The sequence below is a fragment of the Aquarana catesbeiana genome, linkage group LG04 (genome assembly GCF_042186555.1).
Source record: "Aquarana catesbeiana isolate 2022-GZ linkage group LG04, ASM4218655v1, whole genome shotgun sequence".
Taxonomy (NCBI): Eukaryota; Metazoa; Chordata; class Amphibia; order Anura; family Ranidae; genus Aquarana; species Aquarana catesbeiana.
In genome coordinates this window covers 281429628-281453299 of record NC_133327.1, presented here as the reverse complement: position 1 = coordinate 281453299, position 23672 = coordinate 281429628, and the positions used below count along the sequence as shown (strand labels likewise).

The 23672-nt window shown below is 42.5% G+C and overlaps 1 protein-coding gene across 1 annotated transcript in view; it reads left to right on the top strand.

Moving 5' to 3' along the window:
• The window catches only part of CSMD1 (CUB and Sushi multiple domains 1), a 3274537-nt gene that overhangs the window by 3148701 nt on the left and 102164 nt on the right, over window positions 1-23672 (top strand). The gene's annotated exons all lie outside the window — the stretch shown is intronic.

Here is a 23672-nt window from a genome sequence, read left to right as displayed (position 1 = left end):
CGTGTACCTGTGTTTTGTCTTGAGTATTAGTGCCAGGAAGCTAGTTGTTAGGTAATTTGGACAGGGTAAAATCCCCAAATCCTCACCAAATTTAATAGGTACGATGCCCGGCGGGTGTGGAGAGGTGACTCTTTGTACATCTTGCCGCATGTATGCGTTCCTTGATCATCCGATCGAGGGCGAATACTGCTGTGCAAAATGTAAGCACATTGTTTCCCTGGAAGCCCAGGTTCTGAATCTGGGGAAGCAACTGTCAGCACTGTGAAGTCCCTCCATACTAAAGGTGAGCCAGGAACGTACACGGCAGGTGCCGGCAGGGGCCAGCACAGAGGCGGGTGGAGACAAAGAGGTGCAGGCACTAGCAAAGAGTAGATGGGTGACAGTCAGGAGGGGTAGAGGGGGAAGTGCCAGGGAGGCCGATCCAGGACTGGAGCATCCCAATAAGTACGCTCCATTGAGTGACATTGGTGTAACCAGTCAGGGACCAGCACTGCTGGAGATGAGGGACTCTCCTAGCTGCCAGGGGAAGAACTCCTCCAGTGAGAGTGGGGGGGCAGCAAAGGGAAAGGAAAGACAGATTCTGGTGGTAGGGGACTCAATTCTTAGAAGGACAGAGAGGGCAATCTGTAACCAAGACCTGAAGCGCCGAACAGTATGTTGTCTACCGGGCGCTCGGGTTCGGCACATCACGGATCTTGTGGACAGATTACTGGGAGGGGCTGGGGAAGACCCGGCTGTCATGGTGCACGTTGGCACCAATGACAAAGTCAGAGGCAGATGGAGTGTCCTAAAGAACGATTTTAGGGACTTAGGAGCTAAATTGAGGAAATGGACCTCCAAGGTAGTGTTCTCAGGAATACTACCGGTACATCGAGCCACACCAGAGAGGCAGAGGGAGATTAGGGAAGTAAACAAGTGGCTGAAGAGCTGGTGTAGTAAGGAGGGGTTTGGGTTCCTGGAGGACTGGGCCGACTTCTCAGTCGGTAACCGGTACTATAGAAGGGACGGACTGCACCTAAATGAGGAGGGTGCAGATCTGCTGGGAATGAAGATGGCCAAAAAGTTAGAGGGGTTTTTAAACTAGGCGATGGGGGGGAGGGTCCAGAGACAGTGATAGCCAGCACGGAAGATATTCCAGAGGGTAGTATTGGGGGCATTAGTGGTAGGTTAACCAAAGCACAAAAACACAAGGTGAGTATAGTAGCAAGTCCAAGTTGCAATCTTGAAACACTCAATACGAGGACAATATGCGACCGGTCTAAACTATGTGGCATGTTCACCAATGCCAGGAGCCTGGCGGACAAGATGGGTGAACTAGAGATACTGTTGTACAAGGAGGATTTGGATTTTGTGGGAATTTCAGAGACCTGGTTCAACAGCTCTCATGATTGGCTGGCAAACATTCAAGGGTATACCTTATACCGCAAGGACAGAGAGGGTAAAAAAGGGGGAGGGGTATGCCTATATATCAAGAATAATGTACAAGTGAATGTGAGAGATGACATCACTGAGGGGGCTAGGGAGGAGGTGGAATCTTTATGGGTAGAGCTCCAAAGGGATGAAGCTAAGGGGAAAATAATACTGGGAGTATGCTATAGGCCCCCTAACCTGAGGGAGGAAGTGGAGACGGATCTCCTATCACAAATTGGATTAGCAGCAAGGATGGGAAGTGTTATCATAATGGGGGATTTTAATTATCCAGACATAGACTGGGCGGAGGGAACCGCGCATTCATTTAAGGCTCGCCAGTTCCTTAGTGTCTTGCAGGACAATTTTATGGGTCAGATGGTAGACGCACCAACTAGAAATAAAACATTACTAGATCTACTGATTACCAACAATACAGACCTGATAACAGATGTGGAAATACGGGGCAATTTAGGTAACAGCGATCACAGGTCAATTAGTTTCAGTATAAATCACACAAATAGGAGACATGAAGGGAACACAAAGACACTGAATTTCAAAAGAGCCAACTTCCCTAAACTACAAACCTTGCTAAAAGGCATAAATTGGGATAAAATATTAGGAACTAAGAATACGGAGGAGAGATGGGTTTGCTTTAAGAGCATATTAAATAAGGGCATTAGCCAATGTATCCCATTGGGTAATAAATTTAAAAGAGCGAACAAACATCCTGGATGGCTTAACTCCAATGTAAAAATGCATATAAAAGCAAAGGAGAAGGCCTTCAAAAAATACAAGGTTGAGGGATCATCCACAGCATTCAGAATTTATAAAGAATGCAATAAGAAATGTAAGGGTGCAATTAGGATGGCTAAGATAGAACATGAAAGACACATAGCGGAGGAGAGCAAAAAAAATCCCAAGAAATTCTTTAAGTATGTAAACAGTAAAAAAGGGAGGACAGACCATATTGGCCCCATAAAGAATGAGGAAGGACATCTGGTTACAAAGGATGGGGAGATGGCAAAGGTATTGAATTTATTCTTCTCCTCAGTCTTCACGAGTGAATCGGGGGGCTTCAGTAACCAAAACTGCAGTGTTTATCCTCATGACACAACACAGGAAGCACCTACATGGTTAACAGAGGACGGAATTAAAATTAGACTTGAGAAACTTAACATTAATAAATCACCGGGACCAGATGGCTTGCATCCGAGGGTACTTAGGGAACTCAGTCAGGTGATTGCCAGACCGTTGTTCCTAATTTTTACAGACAGTCTATTGACTGGAATGGTACCAGCTGAGTGGAGAAAAGCCAATGTAGCACCAATATTTAAAAAGGGCCCAAAAAACATCCCTGGGAATTACAGACCAGTTAGCCTAACATCAATAGTATGTAAACTCTTGGAGGGGATGATAAGGGACTATATACAAGATTTTAGTAATAAGAATGATATCATTAGCAGTAATCAGCATGGATTCATGAAGAATCGTTCTTGCCAAACCAATCTATTAACCTTCTATGAGGAGGTGAGTTGCCATCTAGATAAAGGAAGGCCCGTAGACGCGGTGTATCTGGATTTTGCAAAAGCATTTGACACAGTTCCCCATAAACGTTTACTGTACAAAATAAGGTGCATTGGCATGGACCATAGGGTGAGTACATGGATTGAAAACTGGCTACAAGGGCGTGTTCAGAGGGTGGTGATAAATGGGGAGTACTCAGAATGGTCAGGGGTGGGTAGTGGGGTTCCCCAGGGTTCTGTGCTGGGACCAATCCTATTTAATTTGTTCATAAATGACCTGGAGGATGGGATAAACAGTTCAATCTCTGTATTTGCAGACGATACTAAGCTAAGCAGGGCAATAACTTCTCCGCATGGCAAATGAGGTTCAATGTAGAAAAATGTAAAATAATGCATATGGGTGGCAAAAATATGAATGCAATCTATACACTGGGGGGAGAACCTCTGGGGGAATCTAAGATGGAAAAGGACCTGGGGGTCCTAGTGGATGATATGCTCAGCAATGGCATGCAATGCCAAGCTGCTGCTAATAAAGCAAACAGAATATTGGCATGCATTAAAAGGGGGATCAACTGCAGAGATAAAACGATAATTCTCCCGCTCTACAAGACTCTGGTCCGCCCGCACCTGGAGTATGCTGTCCAGTTCTGGGCACCAGTCCTCAGGAGGGACGTACTGGAAATGGAGCGAGTACAAAGAAGGGCAACAAAGCTAATAAAGGGTCTGGAGGATCTTAGTTATGAGGAAAGGTTGCAAGCACTGAACTTATTCTCTCTGGAGAAGAGACGCTTGAGAGGGGATATGATTTCAATTTACAAATACTGTACTGGTGACCCCACAATAGGGACAAAACTTTTTCGCAGAAGAGAGTTTAATAAGACTCGTGGCCACTCATTACAATTAGAAGAAAAGAGGTTTAACCTTAAACTACGTAGAGGGTTCTTTACTGTAAGAGCGGCAAGGATGTGGAATTCCCTTCCACAGGCAGTGGTCTCAGCGGGGAGCATTGATAGCTTCAAGAAACTATTAGATAATCACCTGAATGACCGCAATATACAGGGATATGTAATGTAATACTGACACATAAATCACACACATAGGTTGGACTTGATGGACTTGTTTCTTTTTTCAACCTCACCTACTATGTAACTATGTAACTATGTATTTGCAAATGTGTGCAAACTAAATCCCTTGTTTTTAACATGAACTGTTATACAGAGTTGATTCAGTTTTCTGCAGGCTGACTGATAAGTGAGCTGGGAATTTGTTTGTTTTTTGAGTTGGCAGGAGACCCAGGATCTCGGGGGGGGGGGGGGGGGGGGGTTGCAGCATTGGATCAGCAGTCCCTTGCCAAAGGCTAGTGACAGTGAGGAACCTGGATGAGGGGTGAGTTTAAGTATAGCTGGCTCCACAATGTAAGGAGGAAAAAAGTTCATTAGGATTGGTTAGAGGTGGGTGGGAGGGAATGCTGGTCAGAAAAAAAAAAAATCAGAATTAATAATAAAAATTGATCAAAGCTCCTATAGGATGTAATCCGATTGAATCAACAGAAAATCTTAAATAAAAAGACAAATGACATTGACAAAAAATGACAGGACTTTTAGTCTAATATTTTGTTACGCAAGCTTTAGAGGCATTCACTACAAACAAGAGATTTTGTAGCTTTCAATGAGACCGTTGTACCTGTCAACAGGTAGTTAGGCCCATTTTTCTTGAGAAAACTGCTCCAGATGCCACAGCTTTAAAGGGTGCCTTTTCAGACTGCATATTTCAACTCTTCCTATAGATGTACAATAGGATTCAGATAAGCGCTCACAGAATACCACTTCACAGTAGTCTTATGTTTTGTTCTTTGCCATTCTTGGATGCCTAAGCTTTGTGTTTTGGGTCATTATCCTGTTGGAGAATTCATGACCTGTTATGCAGACATAGCTTTCTGGCACTGGGCAGTATGTATTTTTCCAGAATCCATTGATAGCGTTGAGAGTTCATTGTGCCCTGAACAGATTCATGGCACCCCATGCCAGGTGCAGCACAGCAGCTCCAAAACATAACCAGGTCTCCTCCATGTTTCAGAGTAGGTACAGTGTTTTTTTTTTTTTTTAAGCTTAATTTTTTTGTCTGTTAACATACATTGGAGCTTTTTGTCAAGACACATAAACTCTGCCTCATCTGTCCAAATGACATTCTTCCAGAAGCATGGGGGCTTGTTAATATGCATTTAACATTTTCCAATTTTTCCTTTTTGATTTTTTTTATTTAAACAATGGGGTCCTCCTGGGTCTTCTTCCTTTAGGAACACCTGTTGCTCAAAAAGTCACAGGTAGTGAGATCATACATCAGTTGTATCTTTTGGAAGTTTTCCTTGGATCTTTAGCTACCATTTGCACCATCTTTCTGTTGAGTTTCCTCTTGCAACCACTTCTAGGGAGGTTGGCCACACTTCCCTGGTCTTTAAACATCTTAATAATATGTGTAACTGCAGTCACAGGAATTTAAAGCTGCTTAAAGAGGGATTTATACACTTTATCTTTGACATGCTGGTATATCATTTTCTTTTTGATTTCCTCAGGCAACTCTCTTGGCTTTCTCTGGTCCATATTCTGTGTGCTGCACATAATGATACCAAAGAGCAGAGTGATTGCATTTCCTCTTTTAAATACAGTAGGCTGATTAACTGATTATAAGCTTGAGGGTGTGTTTGATACTAATTTTAGAAAATAGTTAGCTTAAGATATCACCATGATCCAATAATTCTAATCTTTTCTAGGGGTACCAACAATCTATGCAGGCCATTTTATAATGTATATTGTACAATAATGTATATCTTTTCACATTTTTCTACTCTATGACACAATAAAGGCATCCAGGTATACTTGAGACAATAGCTTGTATTTGATCACTTTTCAGGAAGGAATGAAGCATCGTTTCACTGAGCTGTAAAGGTCCCAACAAATTTGTCTACATCTTTACGCTCTAGAAAAGTGCTGTTAAACAAATTAAAATCAAATGTGTTACCAAAGTAACACAAGGTAGTCTGATTCCCTGGTAGTCAAAGATAATAAATATGAATACTCTCATATTCTGGGCTCACAGGTTCTTAAGATATGTGTACTCCTTTGCTTTCCACCATGACTAAATTTCACTTTCAAGACCTCAAATAGTGAATATTTACAATTTTATCAATAAACCAGTAACCTTTACTCGATTCAGTGTTGATAAAATAATGAATATCTATCTATGGTTTCATAAAGCAAGGTTAGTCCATTAATCACTATGTATCCCATTAAAAGATTAAAGTTTCTATATCTAACCTAATATGGACTGCTTGTAGCTGTGACTTCTTAAATCATCAGTCAACTGAGCATCACTTGATGCTTCCGTGGATAATGGCTTTGGTAACAGAAATAGCATGGGAATTTTTCCAAAAGCTTCAACTTATATTTTTTTATTGGCAAGAAACATTCACTTTTCCCATCCATTTATGACTAAGAGGAGTGTCGCCAAATAACCCTGAAATGTTAAATGCCAGCATTTAATTAGTAAAGATTATAGTTGATGCATTTGAAATAAGTTCTGTAATTTTTTGGGACACAAACAGCTAGAAGCATAAAACCGTTACACATACATTTCAAGCAGTGTTGTCACATTCTGCTATGTGGTAATGCTACTTAATTCATCACAAAGGGAAAAAGTTCAGGCAATGTTAACCCCTGCAAGTTTTCTATTGAAATATTTAGGATCAGATTAAGATATCTGATGCATAAAACATTTTAACTTAGTGAATAAACAACAAGTAAAGTGAGGAGAAGCCACGCTAGTATAGTCCAATTAGTGCAAATTATTTGCACTAAGTTTCTAATAGCCAAAATGATGAAATAATAAACCACATTCTTCTAGTATTGACACCACAGTGAGTCCATTGAATGAAGTGTGCCACCACCTTTAGAAAAGTTTGCTTACCAGATGGCAAGCAAAACCAGGCATGTGGCTATAGTCCAGCTGAGGCCTTTGCTTGCACAGAAGATTGTGGAAATAAGCTCTGGGTGGATGGCTGCATAAGTAAATCCAAACACCGATAGCATCGCTCAATCCAGGATCATTAGTTCAGTAACAAACTCAGCAGTAACCCAGAAAGAGAAAAAACACTATAGTGTAATATTGTCTAACTGAATATTTATTAGATACAAATAGTATTGCACTTACATTTAGTCAGTTCAAAATTTGCACATAAAACAACAGAGCCAGCCGGCTACAAACAAACTCCCATCCTCCTAAAGAGACAGCGTGGTGATGTCAGCACGTATCCTCCTCCAGACAAGTTTCGTCATATGTGACGTTGTCAATGGGGAATGGTTCCCCATTGACAATGTCACATATGACAAAATGCGTCTGAAGGAGGCGGACACTTCATTGAATTGACTCACTGTGGTGTCAATACTAGAAGAATCTGGTTTATTATTTCATCATTTTGGCCATTAGAACTATGATGTTTATTTCTACAATCAAATAATTTGCATCAATTGAACTATATTAGCGTGGCTTCTCCTTTCTATGTTTATTTTGTGGATATCTCACATTAAGCTGCTACTCATTGGATTTTAATTCTATTAATTGATTAACCAATCAATTTTCAGCTGATACATTAGCGCATTTTTCTCCCCTTTAACAAGTAAAGTGAGCCTACCTATAGCTAACCAATGGACAGTCAGGTATGTGCATGTTCTTAACCTCCAAAATATTAAATGAGCTTTAAAACAACTATTCACTGACCCCTGTACCTAGAGGCTCTGTGGAGTAATTCATCCTCAAATTTCACAGGAAAAGCAGAGAAGCCATTTAAGTCAGGTCTCAGCACTCTGCTTGATCCCTTGTTCTGTTTACTTGCTCTCTGTTTGTATTGGAGATTGGATAGCAATCAAGGAGCCGAGTCACTACTTAGAGTTGGTTTCTATTTATTCTGGCTTGATTTTTAGTGCAAATAGATAATAACCTTTGATGAATTTTAAGTATCTCTCTGTAATTAAAGAATCTATAGGCATTCCAATGCATGTTTGCATTTTCTTGATTGCTGATTTTTAAAGAATGATGTGCTTACTAGCATAAGATGCTCAACAATAACTAAGAAGTGATCCATCTTCCAGCTCTTCAGGCTCGCTCCTGAACCACTCTCTGTGTGTTCATTCACACACAGAGCACGGCTAGGCCTTGCTCTCTCCTCATTAGCTCACTGCTGTGTGAGCCAATAAAGAGAGAAAGACCTGGGAGACCTGGGAAGTTGCACTCAGAAGGTTTTTCATGTTAGTGCATAGAATGCTTTACCACTTGCCGACCGCCCCACGTATATGTACTGCGAGGCAGCAGCTCTGCTGGGCGAAATCACATACCTGTACGTGATTTCACTCTTCCGGGTCTGTGGCATGCCTGCTGATCATTCTCAAGAGAGGCAGAATGGTGGTCTGCCTATGTAAAAAAGACAGATCACCATTCTTTGACAGGGGAAGACAGAGATCTTATGTTTCTGCTAAGCAGGAACATGGATCTGTCTTCCCACAGTTAAAGCATCCCCCACACAGTGAGCAAGCACATTTTGGGCACCCTTTGATCTTCCCTGCCAGTGTCATTAGTACAGTGACAGTGCATATTTTTTTAGTTTCAATAGTTTTTTATTAAAGTTTTTCAGAGAAAATACAGAGTCATTGATACATTCTTTTACATAGTGGAATAATAAATCCATAGTAATGCAAAATATAAGAGAATGAATTTCAAAGAGATATATTTAGAAACAACTGTGGTTAGTGGGCGCAGGTACATCAATCAAACATAAGGGGGGAAGAGCCGCCCCTCTCCGGACACCCCAAATGGGTACAAACTGTGTCATGGAAAGGGGAGTGGCACATCCAACCCACAGATTAAATGCTATTTAAACTAGTGGGGATGTTACCTTCTAAAGCCTGCTACCCACCTAACCAGGTAATATTTTAGCACAGGTGGTATTAAGGAATAAAAATAAAGAGCGAGAGAAAGGAAAAAGAAGGGGACAGAAAAGAAAGAAGATGTATAGAAGGAGGAATGAGATGTCCTACCGGAAAGTTCTACCAAGATTGTTTTATCCAATTCCTACGAAGATGTCAAGGGTATGTGCATGTAATCTGCCCAAGGTTCCCAAATGGCCTCAAATTTTTGAACAGTATCTTGTAGGATAATAATCATTTTTTCCTTAACCATGATCCAAGATATTTCTTCGTTTGGCCTGGTCCCTGGAAACCGTGGACTGCTTCCATGCTTTCGCTATCGTAATTTTAGCTCCTAGAAGGATAAAGTGAATGAGGCTCCTTTTACTTTTAAAGGCTTTTTCTATTGGGAAGTTCAGCAGTGCTATGTGGGGGGACATAGGGATGGAAAAATCCATCATCTTTCTCATGATTGCAAAGATCCTATTCCAGAACCCTCTTAGTTTTGAACATTCCCATCAAACATGGATCATGGTGCCTGTGTGATTGCATCCTCTGAAACATAGGTTGGGGAGTTGAGGGATATAATTTTGCAAGTCTAGCAGGAACCAAGTACCATCTAGTTAGAACTTTTAGGTCTGCCTCCATCAGAGATACGTTAAGTATACCTTGATTCGACCATGTGATCACTCTGTGCCATTCGTCCAGCTCCCATTCCTGTTTGAGCTCACTTTCCCAGGTCAACATACAGGTTGTTTTAGAGTGCTCCACAGATAGTGACTTGTATATCACTGAGATCCCCCCTCTGCTGCGTAAGCTGGCCACACGAATGTTCTAATGGCGTTATGCTAGGTGGTAAGGGTTTGGATTCCCAAATGGAGTGTAGAAAGTGAGAGATTTGTTGGTGTCTGTAAGTTTCAGTTGGGGGCATTTCAAGGATATTGATACAGTGATTGAGGGTGAGTGGACCCGATGAGTTAAAATAATGGCCTATTCTGTATAGCCCCTTGTTCAGCCACCATTGAAAGGTTCTAATGTTCATGCCTGGGGGAATTGGGGATTGTGGAATAAATGGGCAAGCAGCCTATTAACGCAGGGATATTAACTCTGGATTCATTTTGAGTTTGTCCCATACTGACATCGAATGAGATAATGTTGGGGCCAGAATTGCTGGTCATTTACTAGGGTGACTCCACAGTAAGAAATCTAGTGTGAATTGTGGTACTGCTTCCCTTTCCTTATGCACCCAATCAGGTTTTGCAATTCGGGAGTAGAACACTGATATTTGGGCTAATTGTGCTGCTTGGTAATACCTGTGTAGGTTAGGTAATCCCATCCCTTCCTTGTTTCGGGCTCTAAAGAGGACCCCCTTAGCTAGCCTGTGCCCCTTCGATTCCCAAACAAAGGCTATAATTTTAGCCTTAAAGCTTTTCAAATGGTCCATTTTAATAGGTATGGGTAGGGACCAAAAGAAATAGAGAATACATGGAAGTAGTGTCATCTTTATAGCGTGAACCCTCCTTAGCCATGATATAGGTTGTTAAGACGATTCACGCAAATCCAGTTCCAATTTGCGAAATATTGGCGGATAATTGGTTGCATATAGTTGATCTATCCTAGATGGTAAATACACCCCTAGGGAGGGAATGTGAGACTCATGCCATGTAAAGGTGAAGTGGCTTTTTAGCCGGGAAACTAAGGAATCTGGTAGATTTATGTTAGGGGTTTGCAACTTTGACATACTGACGTGTAGTCCTGACATTTTTCTGAAATCGTCCAGTAGGCGGCAGACATTTGGTAGAGAGATTAGCGGTGAGGTGATGAAGAGGAGCAGATCATCTGCAAAAAGAGCGCATTTGTGTGATTGTAGGCCACATTGTATGCCACGAATATCCGGGTGAGTCCTGATTGCTATGGATAAAGTTTCAATCGCTATTACGAAGATCAGAATGGATAGGGGGCAACCCTGTCGTGTGCCTTTAGAGATTGTAAATGGCTCTGAGTAGTATCCCTGAAGACGTACTCGTGCTTCGGGAATCGAATATAGTGCTCTTAGAATGTTAGTGAAGTGTCGGCCAAGCCCCCAATACTGTAATATTTTGAAAAGATAAGGCCATGAGACAGTATCGAAGGCCTTGTGTATAGATAGTAAAAGTCCTTTTTGAGATTGCCCCCCATCCCAGCCCGATCTCAACAGTGAGATAATGTCAATTGCCCGTCTAATTTGATCAGGGCCTTGCCTACCCGGGATAAACCCCACCTGATCTTTATGCATGTATAAGCTTATGAAGGAGGACACCCGGTCCGCTAAAAATTTGGTTAGGATCTTTAGGTCATTAGTAATTAATGACATGGGCCTGTAGTTGCTAACCTCCCCTGGGTCTTTCCCTGGTTTTGGAAGCACTGTGTTAAGTGAGCATTCCAGGGTCGTTCCCTTCCTCACAATTAAAGAATCGTGCTAGATATGGGGACAGAATGGGTGAAAACTTTTTGTAATAGGGGTTGGAGAACCCATCTGGTCCGGGAGGCGTCCTCCGTTTCAAGTTTTTGATTACCAAGAGCACTTCTTCCACTGTTATTGGAGATTCCAATTTATTTATATGGCAATCTTCCAGTTTGGGAATAGGTAAAGAGTCTAAAAAGGAGTCAATACCAGCCTGATCCTCCTGCGCCCTTCCGCTTTATAAAGTTTTATAGAAATAGTGTGTCCCAGATACATTTGGGAGACATATTTTTGGTAAGGTAGTAGAGCGAAGTTTGGGAGTTAGACCAGCTGTTAGCATTGAATCCATTTTATCTCTCATTTGCTAAAACCGGGCCCCACTCCATCGTAAATTTTTCTCTGCTCTTGATGTAAGAGCAAGGTTTAAAGCCAGTCTGGCCTCATCGAGTTTGACTGCCGGAATAGATTTAGGGTCTCTTTTATGTTGCTTGTTTATAGTTAGGAATTCCTTTTCTAGTTTATGTCTGCTTTATTTGCTCGTTTGATTTGGGAAGAAATCTGGATAAGTTTCCCTCTGATGGTGGCTTTATGGGCTGCCCACAGAGTTTCAGGGTTTATATCTTCCTTGTCATTTAGGGAGAAGTAGTCATTGATGGCTTTTTCAATTTCAGTTGATCTCACCGGGTCACTAAGTATTTATTCGTTAAGCCTCCAGTGGTTCTTTCCATGAGGACTCAGATCACACAGTGGGGGTCATTTACTATAGTGCCAAAAAATTATCCTGCAGTACCAAAAAATAACTCTCAAAAAAGGCCAGAAAGACTTCAACTCTCAGAAAGAGTGCTTAGAGTGAAATGCTTAGAGTGAAACAATAAAAATGTAATATTCCTTTAAATTTCATACCTGGGGGGGTCTCTATAGTATGCCTGTAAAGGGGCGCATGTTTCCCATGTTTAGAACAGTCTGACAGCAAAATGACATTTCAAAGGAAAAAAGTAATCTAAAACTACTCGCGGCTGGTCCGACAATACACACAAAAGTTCATTGACAAAAACGGCATGGGAATTCCCCACAAGGGAACCCCGAACCAAAATTTAAAAAAAAAATGGCGTGGGGGTCCCCCTGAATTCCATACCAGGCCCTTCAGGTCTGGTAGGGATATTAAGGGGAACCCCAGCTAATTTTTTTTTTTAAATGGTGTGGGGTCCCCCTCAAAATCTATACCAAACCCTTCAGGTCTGGTATGGATTTTAAGGGGAACCCAGCACCAAAATTAAAAAAAAAATGAGGTGGAGTCCCCCCAAAAATTTATACCAGACCCTTATCCGAGCACGCAACCTGGCAGGCCGCAGGAAAAGAGGGGGGATGAGAGAGCGCCCCCCCTCCTGAACCGTACCAGGCCACATGCCCTCAACATTGGGAGAGTGCTTTGGGGTAGACCCCCAAAGCACTTGTCCCCATGTTGATGGGGACAAGGGCCTCATCCCACAACCCCTGCCTGCTGGTTGTGGGGGTCTGCGGGTGGGGGCCTTATTGGAATCTGGAAGCCCCCTTTAACAAGGGGACCCCCAGATCCCGGGCCTCCCCTGTGTGAAATGGTAAGGGCCTACCATTTCACAAAATAAGTGTCAGAAATGTTAAAAATGACAAGAGACAGTTTTTGACAATTCCTTTATTTAAATGCTTCTTCTTTCTTCTATCTTCTTTCTTCTATCTTCCTTTCTTCCTCCATCTTCTTATTCTTCTGGTTCTTCTGGTTCTTCCTCCGGTGTTCTCATCCGGCATATTCCTGCATGGCGTCTTCTTCTCTTCTTCTTCTTGGGCCGCTCCGCATCCACCATGATGGGAGGCTCCCGCTGTGTGATGCTTCTCGTCTTCTGACGGTTCTTAAATAATGGAGGGTGGGGTGACCCCGCCCCCTCTGACACACGGGGACTTGATGGGGACTTCCCTGTGGCATTCCCCATGATGTCAGAGGGGGCGGGGTCACCGGTTGGCCAGGTTACCATTTCACACAGGGAGGGGCCAGGATCTGGGGTTCCCCTTGTTAAAGGGGGCTTCCAGATTCCGATAAGCCCCCCGCCCACAGACCCCCACAACCACCAGGCAAGAGTTGTGGGGATGAGGCCCTTGTCCCCATCAACATTGGGACAAGGTGCTTTGGGGGTTAACCCAAAGCACCCTCCCAATGTTGAGGGCATGTGGCCTGGTAGGGTTCAGGAGGGGGGCGCTCTCTCGTCCCCCCTCTTTTCCTGCGGCCTGCCAGGTTGCGTGCTCAGATAAGGGTCTGGTATGGATTTTTGGGGGACCCCACGCCATTTTTAAAAAAAATTTGGCGCGGGGTTCCCCTTAAAATCCATACCAGACCTGAAGGGCCCGATATGGAATTTGGGGGACCCCCACGCATTTTTTTTTTTAATTTTGGTTTTGGGGTTCCCCTTAATATTCATACCAGACCCAAAGGGCCTGGTAATGGACTATGGGGGAATCCCGGGCCGTTTTTATCAGTGAACTTTTATGTGTATTGTCGAGACCGACAATTCATTAATAGCCGGTATCTTGCCAAGAAAGTTCCCCCCGGCGGATAAGGACCCCCCTGTACTGTGCATGTGCTGAGCTTGCACAGTACAAATGACTATGGAGCCGCAAAAAGTCTCCAAAGTTGAACAGCTGATCGCCAGCTCTACACAGCACCTGCGCACTACATTCTGCCTTGAGTCCAGGTTCAAGCCCCACCATCCAAGTGGACATAGAATAAAAATATGCCGAACAAAGCGAGGCTGTGCCCGAAGCGTGGCGAGCGAAACGAGCCTGTGAGGGGCCCTGTTACAGGCGCCCTGTACAGCTGACTCACAGGTGTTCAGCTTCGGCTATTTTCGGCGGCTCGTACTGCACAAGCGCTGTGCCTGCTCAGTACAGGGGAGTCCTTATCCACCAGGAGGAAACTTTCTAGGGAGAACACCGGCACTAGCGCTAGCACTTTTAAATGACTTTTTTTCTTCCTTTAGAAATGTAATTTTGCTTTCAGACTGTTGTAAACACGGGAAACAAGCACCACTTTACAGGCATACTATAGACACCCCCGAGGTACGAAATTTAAAGGAATATTACACTTTTATTGTTTCACTTTAAGCATTATTAAAATCACTGCTCCAAAAAAAAACAGCCATTTTTAAAACTTTTTTTTCATTGATACATGTCCCCTGGGGCAGAACCCGGGTCCCCAAACACTTTTTATGACAATAACTTGCATATTAACTTTTAAAATTAGCACTTTTGATTATTCATGTTTGTGTCCCATAGGCTTTAACGGTGTTCGCACAAATTTTTTGTCTGTTCACATGTTCTGTTGCAAACTGAACAGGGGGGGATGTTCGGCCCACCCCTAGTTCATATTCAGAATCATGGGGTACAACTTGTCAAGCAACTCGGAGGTCCAAAGTCGCCCAACTGTGAAACATGTCATATATATTTTAATAGAAAGTAGCTCTCATTTATACGCATTTACATCAGCAGAACAAATGCAGGAAGTGATGTGTGCACATGGGCCAGAAGCAAATGTGTGGGGATGCCAAACAAATCAATGAACCCCACCCACACCAAATCTAACTACCACATCCACCCCCGTATTGATTAAGCACAAGTACATATCATACCTTTATCTGGAAAATGAGCAGCACCTCCTCTTTGCTAAAGAGGGACCTCGCCATGTCCACCTAGATGGAGATCCTGACCAGCACAGGAAATTCTGGGTGATTACAATGACTTATTTCTGGGTCAGAAGGTGAAACCACACTCTTTTGATTGCTGCTGCGAATATTTGATCGCAACCACAAATAGAATTGTATTATTTTTGTTTTTTTGCAGATATGCAAATTTGTATTTCTACTTATGATATTTAAAGGCGTTCGATAAGAAATGGTGTCCCTGCGTTAGCAGCAGGTAAATGACAAAAACAAAAGTCCCAGTTTGAACCCTGGTTGACAATGACAGAGGGAGAAAATCGTTCAGCTGAATTTACACACTTTTATTCCCGCATGTCAGTCCCGACTGCAGGGGGAATTTAAGAGACATCTGTGCAGGTTTCTGCACTGATATCAATACAAATTGCACCCCAAAGTCGCACCAATTAAAACAGTGCAATTGTCACCGCTTTGACATGTCAAATCGCACCAATGTGAACTAAAGCTGACACATACAACACTGCCTATCCACCATCTGAATTCATTACCTGCAATTCTCCACAGCTGTTATATATAAAGTTTCCACCTTTATCATTTACTTGCAGGTGTGCAGAAGCCTAGGTTTACATTGGAGCGATTTGTCATGTAATTTGAGAGATCAAATCGCATGACTATTGGCAGCAATGGCACTGTTCCAATTGATGCGACACCAATTTTGTGGCACCGCACCAATTTGCTAAAGTAGTTCCTGCACTACTTTTATTGATTTCAGGTGCGACTTCAATAGACATTTGTGTATGAAGCCACACGGATGTCTATCAAGTAGCACCTGAAATCACTCTGACCTTGCTACATTGAAATCGTGCTACTTCAAGTGAAGTAGCGCGATTTCAAAGTAGCATCAATGTGAACCAGGGCAAAGAGATTAGTTTTTTGGTGCACAAATACATATTGAAATAAAATATAAGAGATATTGCACTTTCTCAAAACCACCACCCACAAAAACTAAAGAGAAAGAAAAGTAGAAGAAAAAAACACCACAACAAAGCTCAATAATGTACTTTTATTTTACCAGCAGAAAAAAAAAATGTACATTTACTAGCTTCAAAAAAAATTTGGGCAGGATATATGGGGCTACATTTAGCAATGGGATTTTAAGGGCCCTGCTCATAGGGACCTTACAATCTAAAATTTGACAAAACCTTAGAGTGGACACAGCTTTAATTTCAGTGTATAACAGGCAACACATCACATTTTTATCTGCAAGATTATAGAAACATACTTAACAGTCATTCTTACAATGCATTCCGACATAATATTACAAAAAAGACTTATTCAAAACACCCACCACCAGCCCACAATCCACAAATACATACATTGGTGACCATGTTCTGCTGGAAGCTGCATTTCGGTGTACACGATTAAACAACGAGATAAAAAGAGCAGGTCAGCAGGTGCTTCCAAATGATGTTTGCATGATCAGACAGGAAAAATACACAAACAAAATTGACAGCATGGCCACATAAACCCACTTTTGATTGAAAAAATGCACAAGAATTTCATCAATTATCCCTAGTTAGGGAATTTGTCAATATGCACAATATCATTCCTTCTCCCCACAAATCACAGCAAAAAACCTGGCCTTCTCAGGCCAAACAAACCCCCCTACTGCAGGCCTTTACATAAAAGAGGTTATATTGTTAGCACACTGACACACCCAATAGAAGTACACGCCCACCAGTATTTCAATCTATCTCTTCATGTATGTCTAAAGTGATTGCACCTGATGGGCAGGAACACATAATACTATTCGCAATTGTGTTAGTCCTTGGCTATGTGCATCAAATCTCCAAATACAAGACAAAGATCAAAGTCCACTTCCATCCACATAAACAAAGCAACAGTTTTCTAAGCATATGTACCCATGCAGTGTAAACCCTAAAATTTGAAATGTCCAAGTCCCTGGGCATGATTAGTGCTAATAAACATTAACATCAGTCCCTGACTGCAATGAGCTTCCAATATAAAGTCAAAAATTAACTTTCTTACATTAGAATAAGGTGCCAGCATGTCTTTGGATTGTGGTGAGAAACCCACACAGGGAGAACATATAAACTTCAACACAAGGATTAGCATGTTGGGGAATTGAACCAACATCCCAGGTGCTGCTAAACAGAACTGCTACCCATTTAGTCACCAGGCAGCCTCACACATGTTCTCTGCATCTCTGTGGTGTGAACCAGCCCTAAGTCCATAGCCATGCTCAGTGTCACAAGCAATATACAATATACTGGCCTAAGTATTGGGACGCCTGCCTTTAAACGCACATGATCTGTAATGGCATCCCAGTATTAGTATTTGGTTCAAAACACATTTAGCCCACCCTTTGCAGCTATAACAGCTTCAACTCTTCTGGGAAGGCTGTCCACAAGGTTTAGGAGTATGTCTATGGGAATGTTTGACCATTCTTCCAGAAGTGCATTTGTGAGGTCAGGCACTGATGTTGGACAAGAAGGCCTGACCTACAGTTCCCTCTCTAATTCATCCCCAAGGTGTTCTGTTGTGTTGAGGTCAGGACTCTGTCCAGGCCAGTCAAGTTCCTCCACCCCAAAATCACTTATCCATGTCTTTATGGACCTTGCTTTGTGCACTGGTCCAAATGATTTGGTGGAGGGGAGATTAGGATGTGCGGTTGTTTTTCAGGGGTTGGGCTTGGCCTCTTAGTTCTAGTTAAGGGAACTCTTAAGGCGTCAGCATACCAAGACATTTTGGACAATTTCATGCTCCCAACTGTGTGGGAACAGTTTGGGGAAAGCCCCTTCCTGTTCCAACATGACTGCACACCAGTGCACAAAGCAAGGTCCATAAAGACATGGATGAGCAAGTTTGGGTTGGGGAAACTTGACTGGCCTGCACAGAGTCCTGGCCTCAACCCGATAGAACACCCTTTGGCTGAATGAGAGTAGAGACTGCGAGCCAGGCCTTCTCATCCAACATCAGTGCCACACAAATGCACTTCTGGAAGAATGATCAAACATTTCCATAGACACACTAAACCTTGTGGACAGCCTTCCCAGAAGCTGTTCTAGCTGCAAAGGGTGGGCCAAATCAAATTTTAACTCTACAGACTAAGACTGGGCTGCCATTAAAATTCATGTGTGTGTAAAGGCAGGTGTCCCAATATTTTGGGCTAAATAGTATATCTGGAAAAGACTTACAACAGTGGTGGAACCCTCCTACACATAAATACTTCATTTAGACATAGTAATAGGACCTGGGAGATGAGACAACTTCTCTACATGAAGCAACATGTTTGGGATTTGAACACAGACCCTCAGGGATGCTAAGCAGAAGTTCTAACCTCTAAGCCACAGAGCTGCCACATGTGTGAGCCTCCTACACAAAACTACACATCAATACACATAAAAACACATAAATACTGCATTTCTTTGGACATACAGGTGATGGAATTACATTACTCAAGAGTTATTCTTCTTGATTTATTTTGTGATATTTGGTGTTTTTTTTGTGGGTGAGAGTGGAATATTACCCTCAAATTTTTGCTAATTACAGTTTGCTTTCTGATGCTGGTACACATATCACATTTTTTGGGCTCAAATTATGAATATTTAGAAATAATAAAAAGCACAAAAAATTGTGATTCATTTTAAATTTGCATCAGCAATGGTATTGTTTGTGGATTGTAAAGACACCTGTGTGAGTTTGGGTAAAAATTGTTGTGAGATGGAGAGTAACAAGTGAAAGTGACAGAGAAAAATATATTTTACCAAAACATCAAAACATTCCACATTCTAGTATTCCTAAAAACAAAATATTTTAAGTAGAAGCAACAATGTTGCAAAGGAAAATGTATTTCAGAGAAAGATACATTTCATCTCAACATTAAAAGGTTTTTTCTGTGAAAGTTAGAATTGTTCCATTAGAATCAATGGCTGAAACTTGATTTGGACTAGAATAGAGCAGATTTTCAAAAAAAAATGCTCTCTAATGCTCTCTAATTAGCTCTCATTTTGGTATTTACTATAGCGCCGGGTAAAAAGGACACTTGAGTTAAAATGAGAGTTATTTTCAGGTCTGAGCATGCTCAGTTGTGTTGGCACCTAGTTGTCCAAAACGGGGAATTTTTCACTTCTCAGACTTTTAAAGAAATCATTTTTCACACTGTTTAAAAGCAGATTACCTTTAAATAATATACCGCATATTTCAGTACCATTTAGGCAATTATATCATGCTCTAAACATTATTTCCATGTGCATTACTCCAGGTTTTAGCAGCGTAAGGGTTTGGGCGCTATTTGGTTTCAGGGAACTATAGTAAATTCGATTTTGGGAGTATTTTCTCACAAGCGCTATAGTGAATACCGTTTTAGCGCTAATTAGCGCCGCATCTCTATAGTAAATGACCCCCTTGGTCAATTCTGGAAAAGGAGTGGTATGGGTACAAAAAATGGGTATAGTCCCGAGTTTGAGAATTGAGTTCTCTCCAAATGTCAATTAATTTATGTTGGTGAATGATTCTAGCTATCCGTAAGCTATGTTTGGATGGACGGGTACTTTGAGTACCCGGTGGGCGCTTTTTGTTAAGCCCCGAGTCAAAGGCTATGTTGGTATCTCCTCCCACCACAATTGTGCCTTCCAGCATGGGTTCCATTTTCTGGAACATTTGTTCAAAGAATTTTGCTTGGCCTTGATTGGGTGCATAATAAGAAACGAAGGAGTAAAGTCAGTCATCCAACACTCCCTTGATTAGGATGAATATTTCATCCAGATCTTTATGTTCCAGCTGGAGTGTGAATTTTGATTTGTATGAGAAAAGAATTGCTACACCCTTAGTCTTATTTTCTGCATTAGCGAGGTAAAAATTTGGGAATTTAGGATGGATGAACTTGGGGCAATATGATCTAGGGAAGTGTTTTTCCTGTAACAAGATCACATCAATCTTTTGGTTATGGTAGTATTGAAATATTTTTAATCTGGGAGTTCAATCCCTGTGTATTATGGGATACTATTCGTAGGGGTGAGGTCAGTTTATCAGCTTCAGCCATGGAGCAGATGTAGGGGGAGCTCAAGCGACACACAGCCACTTACCCATGAGCCTTGTGGAAGAGGTATATAGAATTTGTCCTGGTGTCTGGAATTCAAGTCAGGTAGGGAAAGGATGCAATATTTTCTGGAAGGACTTTTGGAAGAAAGACAAGCATGAGCAACAGAAAGAGAGGAGAAAAGTATGTAACAATGGTGAGAAGATATAGCTAACTTCAAAAGGGAGGTGGGGCAAGGCCCCAATGCTCCCTTAAACAAAATTAAAGAGTCTTCTTCTGCCAGAGAAGAAGTAACCTTGTCCAGGGGAGAGTGGTAATCCATATCTCCTGTTCAGGCAGAGGCACCAATAGGCTGCTCCGACAGCAGCGCCTTTGTATTACAACGTATATGAAATGATATAACTAAATAATACCAATTTATGATAGTAACGCAACCAGTTTAAATGAAATAAAACTGCCTATCAAGGTGTGTAACCTGTTCGGACCCATATGGAATCCTATGGAATTTAGGGAGGAAAGGCTAACATGTGGGTGGTCAAAAGGGGATCAGCGGTGCTATGGAAAGAAGGTATAGTGGTATATTTTGGACATGTGGTCCCGTTAATCTTGTTACCGGTGTAGTTTCAATTGTGTGGTCCCTCCTGCTGAAATCAGCTAGGACATGCCCCACAATTAAAATAATGATAAGTAAAAAAAAAAATAGGGTGAACCCCCCCACCACACCGTATCTGATACACTACATTTAAAGTATCATGTTTTAAAATATCTAGAACCAGTGTAGAACCCAAACAAACCTTTCCCCAAAATCCCTCCCTACCCTCAAAAAGTGGGAAAAATTGAAAAAGAGAAGGGGTGCAACAAGTGCTCCGAAGAGACCCAGCTGGGGCCATTCAAATGGGAAGGACACAGAGCGAAAAAACAGTTTGAGCTCATCAAGCTTAGATATTCACATATAGTTAGGTAATTCAGGTAAGTGCAGATTCCTTGGATCTCTTGGTTTTTGGTTTCTGCCACACCAGAGTGATCGGGCTCGTGGGCATCTGTCGTTTAGCGGATCTAGCGGCAGGTCCAGGTGAAGGAGAAGACAAGGCTTGAGTAATGAGTCCAAGATGAAGGAGGAGTTTTTCTTTCTCCTGAAGCTTGGAGAAGGTATACGACTTGTTCTTATAGGAAAACCTGAGATTGAATGGAAATAGCCACCAATATTTTATGTCCTTCTGAGCGAGCACTGAGAGGAGCGGTTTAAGCGATCTCCTTTTTTGGATGGTAGATGGGGATAAAGCCATAAAGATTTGAATAGAATGATCCTAGATCTTGAGATTTGCAATGGAGCCTGCCAGCTGCAGAACTTCTTCCTTAATCTCATAATAATGTGGTTTCACCATAATGTCTCTTGGGAGTCCATCTGAACGGGGGGTCCCAGAGCTCTATGAGCCCTGTCCAACTCCAATTTGCAGGGGGTGAATATCGGGGATAAGGCTCTGAATGAGGGAGCAAACCTCTGCATGCACATCTGTGAATTTTTCCGGAAGACCTCTGATCCTGAAGTTATATCTGCGAGATCTATTCTCAAGGTGGTCTATTTTAGACATGGCTGTCTCGAGCTGGTCTTGAAGGTCCTGTATACGATCAGTGTTTTGATTTATTCTGGCGATTGTGGTGTCCAGGTGTGATTTGATTGTTTCTATGCGGGATCCTAAGGCCTGGAGTTCCACTTTAATGTCCCCTGTAATTTTGGCAGCTGTTTGAGAAAGTCCAATGCTCAGCATGTCTGAGAATCTGGAGAACAAGTCTGCTAAGTTACTAGGCATATCAGGCCGGAGGACATGGAGATCCTCCCTTAACTCTGGGAGAATGGAGGTTTCTTCCATAGGGGATAATAAAAAGTCCTCCATGGTGTGCCCTATCAATGATTTTGTGGATGCAGGGGATGCAGCTCCTATTAGTTGAGTGCTCTCTAATGCTCCGGGGAGAGGACTAAGGTGTATAGATTCCAGGGCAGTGCCATGTGAGAAGTGATCCTGATTATCCCGTGCCAGAGGTTGGGTTGTGGCCGCCATCTTGGTTCCCTGAGGGGAATCCACAGCGGGAGAGATTTGTGCCTTTGGGGGCCTATTAACCATTCCTGTGTATCGGATGTGGTACCCACTCTGGGTCTGCCTGATGAGCTGGTGATGGGACTGGTTGCGTGCCTGTGTGGGCGCTTGTGTGTTGGAGCAGAGTGGCGCTCCTGGACTACGTGGCCATCTTAGGAGCCGCTGCCACACGTGCGCCTCGGGTCAGCTTCATTTCTCTGCCAGAATCCCAGAATATCCTCCCATATAATGTGGATGATGGCAGGGGATGATGTGGCAGAGTCTGGTGGAAGGATGGAGAGTATTAGTTATCTGTGCCTGAGGATGGAGCTGGATTGAGCTAAAATGGTGGCCGGCCTCGAGCTGTGACTGAGGGAAGAGCTGACTGCAGCTTCAGACAACTCACTCAGGAAGCTCTCCTACAAGGATGGGAGGAAGGCAGGAGAGATGCAGTGCTGCCTGGGTGGAGGATGGCAGGTATGAGGCCCTGGGAGCCTGAGGATGGCACCCGGAACGTCCGTAATGGACTAGGCCGAAGCCTGCGGACTAAGCCGGAGGCCGCAAATCGGCACAATAGTGGTATGGGCCAGTGCAGGGGACGATGCCCAACAAATCTGTGGGGTCCAGACCTGTTCCAGGTGTGATGAGGCTCGGATGGATGCAGATGGAGCGTTGGGGATTCAGGAGCTCTTCTCTGAGGTGTCCTGCTCGGCTCACTTTCTCCCTCTTTTTTTCAACAGTGCATATTTTTTAGCACTGATCACTGTATTAGTGTCACTGGTCTCAAAAAATGTGTCACTTAGTGTCCAATTTGTCCACTGCAATGTCACAGTCCCACTATAAATCACTAATCGCCTCCAGTATTAGTAAAAAAAATACATTAAAATTCAATAAAAATATCCCATAGTTTGTAGATGCTATAACTTTTGCACAAACCAATCAACGTACGCTTATTGGGATTTATTTTACCAAAAATATGTAGCAGAATATATATTGGTCTAAATTGATGAAGAAATTCGATTTTTTACATTTTTTTTATTGGATGTGTTTTATATTAGAAAGTAAAAAATGTTTTTTTTTTTTTTCAAAATTGTCAGTTTTTATTTGTCTAAAGCGCAAAAAAATAAAAACCACAGAGGTAATCAAATACCACCAAAAGAAAGCTCTATTTGTGGGAAAAAAGGACATCAATTTTATTGTGTACAACATCACACCACTGCGCAATCCTCAGTTAAAGTAACGCAGTGCCATATCGCAAACAATTAACTGGTCATGAAGGGGGTGAACTTTCTGGGGCTGAAGTGGAAAAAATAATTGTTACTAAACCCACAACAGTAAAATCAGTCTGTATATGCAGTAAAGCATGCTTGTTATACTCACTGTGGGACCTAAGGCATTAATCCTCTGCATTGTGTAAAAAAGCAGTTTGATCCTGTCTTCTCTGATCCTCCCCTTCTTCCACTGTCCCTAATCTATGCTGGTAGAACACAGCCGTTCTGCGAGGAGGGGGCAACTTCTGGCT